This window comes from Lactuca virosa, chromosome 2 (genome assembly GCF_052849685.1).
Source record: "Lactuca virosa cultivar CGN04683 chromosome 2, Lactuca_virosa_CGN04683_v6, whole genome shotgun sequence".
NCBI classification, from domain to species: domain Eukaryota; kingdom Viridiplantae; phylum Streptophyta; class Magnoliopsida; order Asterales; family Asteraceae; genus Lactuca; species Lactuca virosa.
Window position 1 is genome coordinate 39,561,554 of NC_136427.1, and position 8,066 is coordinate 39,569,619.

Here is an 8,066-nt window from a genome sequence, read left to right on the forward strand (position 1 = left end):
GTATAGTTCTTGTTTCTTGTATTGCAGCATCGTGATCATTGTGTCTTTTCTCAGAAGCAGCTACAAATTTTGTTAGCATTTTTTCCAAGTTGGGTTTCCTGTCTTGCACTGGTTCCTCTTTTTGGTATATACCCCTTGCTTGTTGTCTAAACTTCTCCTCCTTTGCCTTCTTGTATTCATCATAGGGTAGCCATTCTTTCTTCGGTTTCCGCCAATCATAATCAAACCTATCACCGCTTGAATAGCATACTTGCGCCTTTTTGTTTCCATTCTCGTCCAAGTCGCAATCTCTCGTAAGGTGAGGTCCATTGCAATTTTCACAACCCACCCGAATAGCATGGATTGTTTGATCCATCTTTGTCATCCTCCTATCTAAACTATCTAGTTTAGCTATCATTGCCGCCATGCCATCGTTAACCATGTTCACTACCCCCCCTACTTACTTCATTTCGTGGGTTGTGATATTCTCTAGAATGTTTAGAGAACTCCTCAATCAATTCCTTTATCACCGGGGGTGCCTTCTTTGTGAGGGGTCCTTGCGAGTCAAGGAGCTGTCGAGTTGTAACATTGACTCCATCATAGAAGATGGAGACTTCTTGTTGGCTATTAAGGTCATGGTGTGGGCAATTCCTTAGTAGACTTTTGTACCTCTCCCACGCCTCATAAAGGGACTCTCCGGGTTGTTGTTCAAAGTTGGCTATAGCTTTCTTCAACTTGGCTATTTTAGAAGGTGGGCAAAACTGGTCAATGAATTCTTCTTTCATCTTGACCCATGTAGTGATGGATCCGGGAAGGAGTGACTTGAGCCAATCTTTTGCAGCACCCTTGAATGTAACTGGAAGCATACGAAGCAGCTGGGTTTCGCGAGGCACATTTGGAACATTAAAGTAATCAGCTACATCATTGACTTCATCCAAGTGTTTATAAGCATCTTCGTGGTCTTTTCCGTAAAAGGGTATCTCCTTGAGTTGAGCAAGGATGTGACCCTTGAGCTCAAAAGTGGCAGATGCTGGAATTGCGGGTTGCACAAGTCCCGGGCCGGTGTCATCACATATCCTCTTCTTCCATTCCCCCATGGGGACGTCATCGATGTTAGCCATGGGAATAGCTAATTCGTCGTCGGAATCGGAATCGTGCCCGAATGTAGGGTCTTCTTCTCCTTCGGTTTCGTACTCGGACTCCTCCTTGATTGGGTCGTCGCTTGCCAAAGAGGTGCTGGATTCTCCGACTTTCTTGCCCTTCTTCTTGCTGAAAACGGATTTGAGATTCTTTAGCGGTGAATTCTTCGGTTTTTCGGGATCTCCAATCGTTATGCCTCTGTTCCTTCTAAGTGTTGCTTCTGGGTCGTCAAACGGTGGGATCAGAGGTGTATTTCCTCCTCTGGTCATAAAAGTCCTGCAAACAAAAAGAAAAACACACGTAAAAAGAACAAAAGAAAACTAAAAACGAAATTAGCTGTTCAGCGATGGACTCGTCGAGTCTGTTCGAATGGACTCGGCGAGTTCAGTGTAAAAACAGCAAAAAATTTTAACTAAAATTTCCTAAAAACTTAAAGCTAAAATTAAAACCTAATGTTAAATCTAATAGAAGCAGTAACTTTGTGCAAGATAAATCTCACACAAAGGATCGATAACAATAGCAATCAATTTAAAATTAGAACCGTTCCCCGGCAACGGCGCCAAAAACTTGATGTGTGTGAAACTAACTAGTTTTATTCCTACTTTTTAAAATATTATTTGATCACACAAAAGGGCAGTGGACCTGTCAATTGGTGGTATAGATCTAGTAAGCAGGGTATCGAACTCAGGGAACGACAATTAAACTAATTACTAAAATTATCTAAAAACAAACTAACAAATAATAAAAGAGGGGTTTTTCTCTAGTTTTACACGACTAGAAACTTACTAACACTTAAACTAAATTACTAACTAGCAACTAAGCAAGCAAAGACCAACTAAATTCAATATCTAAAGGGACTTCTGTTCAGGTTCGACTCAATTGATCCTATGGTTGATTTTATGGTAATAGTGCAATGGACTAACTTTTTATTGGCTACCGATTCAGGTGATTAGGTTCACATTCGCTATCGCTAATCCTTAGAAAATAAACTAATTCAAGTAGTGGCCAGTTGTCTAAATTAATTGATTTCCTAGGTTATTTATTCGGGTTAAGTAAGACTTGTAATTAGTTAATCAAATTGGTAATTCAATTAGCCTCTTGTTGTTGGTTTATCAAACAAGCTCACACGTAAATTTACCTATTTTCTTATTAATCCTAGTTTCACATTCGCTAATCCTAGTCATATAATAAAGTGTTCACATAAATTATACGAGGTAAACAATTAAGAGATGTTCATGCAACTTAATTATCTTCCTATTAACAGAAAAATAGTTTTCATTCACACATAAGGTTCTTTAACAAGCTTAAATTAACAAGATCACCAATATAAAACTAATCCTACCATAAATCAAACCATAGTATCAATATTGTCTCCCCAAACAGAAGCTATAAAGGTTTTAGCTCATGATTAAGGTAAAAACTGTTGGATTAATGTCTAAGTCCATAACTATATTTGGTATGTACTTGACCCGACCCGGCATGGTCCATTTGGGTTGCACTTCACCGGCACAATTTATATGGATAGTCTTTTGAGAATAGTATATTTATGATTTATATTAATATATTATAAGTTCTAATATATTAATATGGAATCATATTATTTAATTAGTATTGATCAAGAATTAATTTAGAATTAATTAAGTGATAAAAAAGAACTAATTAAATATGGACTCTTATATATATGGAATGGGCCAAGTTCATTTAGGTTGGGCTAAGCTTTCATGGATGGTCCATGGAGCTTTTAACCCATGGATCCTATATAAATGAAAGGTCATGGGTATTAGGGTTTACATGGATGTAACCCTAATCCTCCATAATATATAAAGGGGTCCTTGGCTCACAAAATTGGCACAAGTGTGTGAAAATAAGAGTGGGCCGATTTTAGTGTGCGTACATATTCTCTCAAGTTCTTCCAAGGTGTTTTGGTGATTTGTGATTCCATTTGAGGCTTCCACACTATTGGGGCTAAGCTCTTAAAGCTTGAAGACATCAAGCTACATCAAAAGGTATGTCATCTAACTAGAACTTTGTAGTATAGGTGCTTCATAATATGCTAGTTAGGATGAAACCTTGGAATAGTTAATATTTGCATGTATAATAGAGAAAACATAGATCCAAAGTTTATAGGGTTGCATGTACACCATAGGAGTGTTAGAATGCTCAAAACCCAACAGTGGTATCAGAGCCATGGGTTGTTTTCTGTTATATTGATGCAAATGTTTTATTTTCAAGTTGGAAAAAAAAGGAAAAAAAAACGTGACGTTTGTCAAATTTTAAGATAATTACTTGTTTTGTGAAAAACGAATTATTTGTAAAATTTGAATCATTTGTTATATGAGTTGAATTAGGTCAAATTTAGTAAAAGATAAAATGATATGATTATTTTATTAGTTTTAAAAGTTTGATCTAAATGTTTTAAGGAGTTACATATTTTGTCATAAAATTTTGGAGCTCAAATTTTTTTTTAAAGTTGTGATCTTAAGGGTTTTTGAAACTTCCATAAGTTATGGATATGAAAGTTTAAAAAAAAAATTGATTCAAAGTTTTTATGTAGTTACAAAATTTGGTGTTAATATTTTAAAGAATTCCATAACTTGTTCTTAAGTTATGGAACATGGAAAGTTTCATCATAGAACACCATTAATTCCATAAGTTATGGAATCCAAAGGTTTTCAAGAATTACAAAACTTGCCCTCAAGTTTTGGAATTTGAAAAAAGTTTTTTATGAAAAAAAGAATTAAATTCTAAACTCTTCGGTTCATAACTTAAACAATTAATTAAATGGTTTTAATTTTGAGTTTAATAATTGGAATTATGATGTTTTGTTGAATAGTTCAAATTAACTCTTAGGGACTTTATTAATAGTTAATTAAAGCGTTTAATTAAAAGAGTATTATTAATCCATAAATATATAGTTTGAGTTTAATTAAATTAAAAGTCTAGTTTAATTAATAGATTAAACCACCAAGTATTTTAAATGTCTAAAATACACCCTTATACTATTATAATATTAAAAGTTTAATATATTATATGTATAAGAGCAAGTCGTCTTACCATTAGTAGGCCTCATTCACAAAGCCGATCTATAAGGGGGGTATAAGGTTACTGCCTATAAAATGGCAGTTTAATGGGTGTCCACTCTCACTCACCGCTTCCTTGACCGGTGGAGGGTCGTTAGCCGAACAGGTAGGACAAGGACTATAATTCTCCCTTCATTATAAGTATAGTGATAAATACTAAGTAACTAAACACTTATAAATTCCCAATCTTAGTTACTTAGGAAAATGTGAATACGGGGCTAATCCATGAAATTACACTTTGCACTTTGTTTAAGCTGTTAGTGGAGCATGTGTGGTTAACCGGCACACTAACCTGGACTTAACAAGGTAGGCAAAGGGTAACTTAATGTTTATCATAGTATCGTTGGAGCGTGTGTGGTTAACCGGCACATCGATTGAGGGGTAAATATTAAGGGTACCAAGTATATTTGCATGGTTACTTCACACCTTGTTTTGTGATCCTCGGCATCCCAGTCACAAAACCTGAAGGGCACACTCGAGATTGAAACATGCCATTGAAAAGTTCAATGAATCTCAAAAGAATCTAGGAGTTTCAAAACCAATTAAAACCTAATAATACATTTCGTTTATCTTGGTGGAAATTGGTGAATCGTCATTCACCTACCTTCAAATATTTTATAGCTTGGATTACGGCATCCCCCTTCCAAGTTATAAAATAGTTTGTTGGGTCCTAGCCTTAATATATCATATTGGGTGTTATATTAAGGACTTAAATCAACTTTACGTGAATTTCTCCCATTGTTGATGTCTGGTTTAGACATCTATGATCTTCCCAAATCTCTTGGAACTTTACTTCCTCTACCTCCTCCAATTATTCTCCCTAACCCACAAGTTCAAGGTCACTCAAGCCCTAATGGCAAGCAAGGTCTATGTGTGATCACATCTTAGAGATAAAGTCACATATTGACAAGCCGGGAGAGTTTGGTGTCAAAGTGTTGAGAAAGTTGGATGTTCAATCACTTTCTAAGTCACATAGTGAGTTCCTTTGGGACTACTATGAAACAGACTATGACATAAACCTTAATGATCATATCTATTTGCTTGGTGCTGCTGAATCAGCAATGATTTGGAACGATAGTAAAGCAAATTTGATTAGAAGATCAACTTCCCAAAAACTTTATGGACAGTGACAATGGTGACACTGGAAATCCAGAAAAAGCATTCTCTTCCCAATGGAAAGGGATTGGCCATAGTCAACCCGGTTGACAAAATGGTAAAGAGAAAGGTAAGTCTGAGATAGTCCCATTACCAAAGGGTCCATATGTTTATTTTGCCAAAGGAAGGGGCGTTGATTGTAAAGCTGTCAAATTTACCTAAGGATGTTAAAGTCAATAAGTTTGACTCTACATCAGGTAGAGCCCATTATCTAACTCTGTTAAGTTCTATTCTGAGATCCTCATTACATGATGTGACTGGGTCACATGTTGATGTTTTAAGAATCAAAGAATAGAGAGAAATCTTAAAGGAAGTATATGCTGATTCTGATCGCGAAGGTGGATTTCAATCGCATCAGAATATTGAGCAGTTGCTTAAGAAGTTATGATATATTGCTAAGAAATAGATAACAACAATTTTCCATGTGGATTGTAAGGATAAGTTTTTCCGAAAAGTTTTAAAATAAAAGAAAATTGTTTAATTTTATTTATTTGAAGTATCCTTACAATGGCATTTGTGGAAAATTGTTGCTTATATGATTCCACTGACAGCAATATTGGAAAATGGATTTGATTCTTTCATTTGTGGTAGTGTCTAAATTTACCAAATCAGGAAAGTTCCTCATCACCCAAGTTTCAATTGGACCGAAACTTGGAATCATGCAAGTTGAATAGTATGATGAATGAGAACTTTCAAGCATTGGAAAATCAAGACTAATTACTTGTTCACATGGATGTGTGAGTCAAGTGAATGACTAAAGGGATCGAGTACACATTCTTGTGCACTGGTCATGTCCACCACAAAGCTCGTTAAGACTATTTGATTTACTAAAGTTTAGTAAATATGGTTATACTTACAAGTTTAAGTATAATTCTGAAACATTGGAAAAGTCTCAATGTATGGCAGAACGAATGGGAAGAATCAAATTAGGCAGAAAGATAAAAGTTTCTCAAATCTGAAAAGATGGGAGAGTACTTTAGTATCATGTTTCTGATCATCTTAATGATTTAGAAATCATATCACAATTAGTCCTCTAAAGGTCATCTTAGTGCATTCTTATGACTAAGAAGAGGAGTCATGAATTGTTGAAATGGTTAGATCAGGAAGATGAGTCATACTTCGTTCCAAAACAATTCTTAGAGTCATACTCCAAGATTGTAACTTGAGTGACATATCTTAAAGAAAGGTTTAAAACACTTGTCAAATGTAAGAGTAAAAGTGTCCTACTCTTGTACATTTGAAATTGGTAAGTTGTGATGTTTTGGATAAAACAAAGACCAACTAAGGCCAATTGTGTGAAGTGTTTGTCTTGATAAAGAATCCGCACTATCTCTTGAATATTTGGCAAGATAGTCTTATATGTCAAGAGGATAGTGGGAGTCTTAAAGATCCTAAAAAGAATTTCAAGAACTAATCAAGAATAAAACCTGTGGTTCTTCACTAGCACACGACTTGAGGTTTATAACCTATCGTGTTGACATATTCTGTGCCCATTCCAGTTAAAGTTGGCTTTGCATAGGAGTTCTGAAAGTTCTCAATTGGTTGCATAACAACTTGGAAGCAATGACAGGCCCTGTACTGCCAGGTGGCAAGAAGTTAAGATTGCATAAGTTCAGTCCATATGAGTTTGGATTTGTCATTATCCTTGTCTTGTGACTATGGTTTTGACGATTCACATGGATAAGAACACATACACCATAAAATCTAAGGGTCATAAGGTTTCTCTCCGATTCATGAAAATGATGGTGAGGAAATACTTCCACCAGGTAGATTTTAAGTAAGATAGCAATTGTAATCTTTGCATTCTCAAAGTCGTTAAGTGGAGCGTGCATGGTTATCCGGCACACTAACATGGACTTATGAGAAATGGCAAAAATATAAACAATTGAGACTATGATTACGACATCCCTTTTCATAGTTCTGAAATTGTTTAGACACACCTGTGAGCTGTCTAAAATAAGGTTTATGATTTTGATAAAGTCTTATCAAAGCAATCTAGTATCAGAAATCTGAACTTTGGTAAGAAAGTCAATAAAGTATTGACTTCTAGAAGTCCAGCTGTTTTCTGGATACATGTCAAAGCTAGTGGGAGCATGAGTGTTATGCTAATAATCATCATGTTAGTGGGAGCATGATAATTATGATAAGTATTGCAAGTTAGCAATGTTAATTATAGAAAACAAAAGTTTCAATTCGTGAGGTTGCAGGGATTGAAAAAGTTGTTTTGCTATAATTAAGGGAGAGGATATTATACTTTATGTCAATTCTAAAAGGCTTAGAGTGAGATTTTAAGCTTAGATTGAGATTTTAATCTTCTTTAGTCAAGAATATATTTATGAATTTCATGTTGGATTGGTTCAACTTAAGGAAATTCTATATATTGCGTTCTCAAAATTCGATTATGATTACGACATCCATGTTCATAGTCAAATCTTGAGAACAGGGCAAATAAAAAATATTGTAGCAAAAGACTGGTCTAGAATCATGTCTTTGTGTGAGACATCATGAATCGTGTCCCATTTGCTTTGGGTACAGAAACGATTGCATGTGCTATAATATTCATCCTTTCTAAATTTTCCAAATGCCCGGGGGCATTAAGAGGAAAATATCTAGAAATGGATATGACTAAAGTGATTAAGCAATTATCGAGGACAATCTAAGGCTTTACCAAAGATTGGTTGCTCAAGGACAGTTGGAAGTATAGTGTTAACT

The 8,066-nt window shown here is 35.2% G+C and overlaps 1 non-coding gene across 1 annotated transcript; it reads left to right on the forward strand.

Annotated features, from left to right (window-relative positions):
* Window positions 1-609: 609 nt before the first annotated feature.
* LOC145161774 (small nucleolar RNA R71) lies at window positions 610-716 on the forward strand. The gene has a single exon (XR_013738648.1). It is a non-coding gene; the product is annotated as a small nucleolar RNA R71 (small nucleolar RNA).
* Window positions 717-8,066: the final 7,350 nt, after the last annotated feature.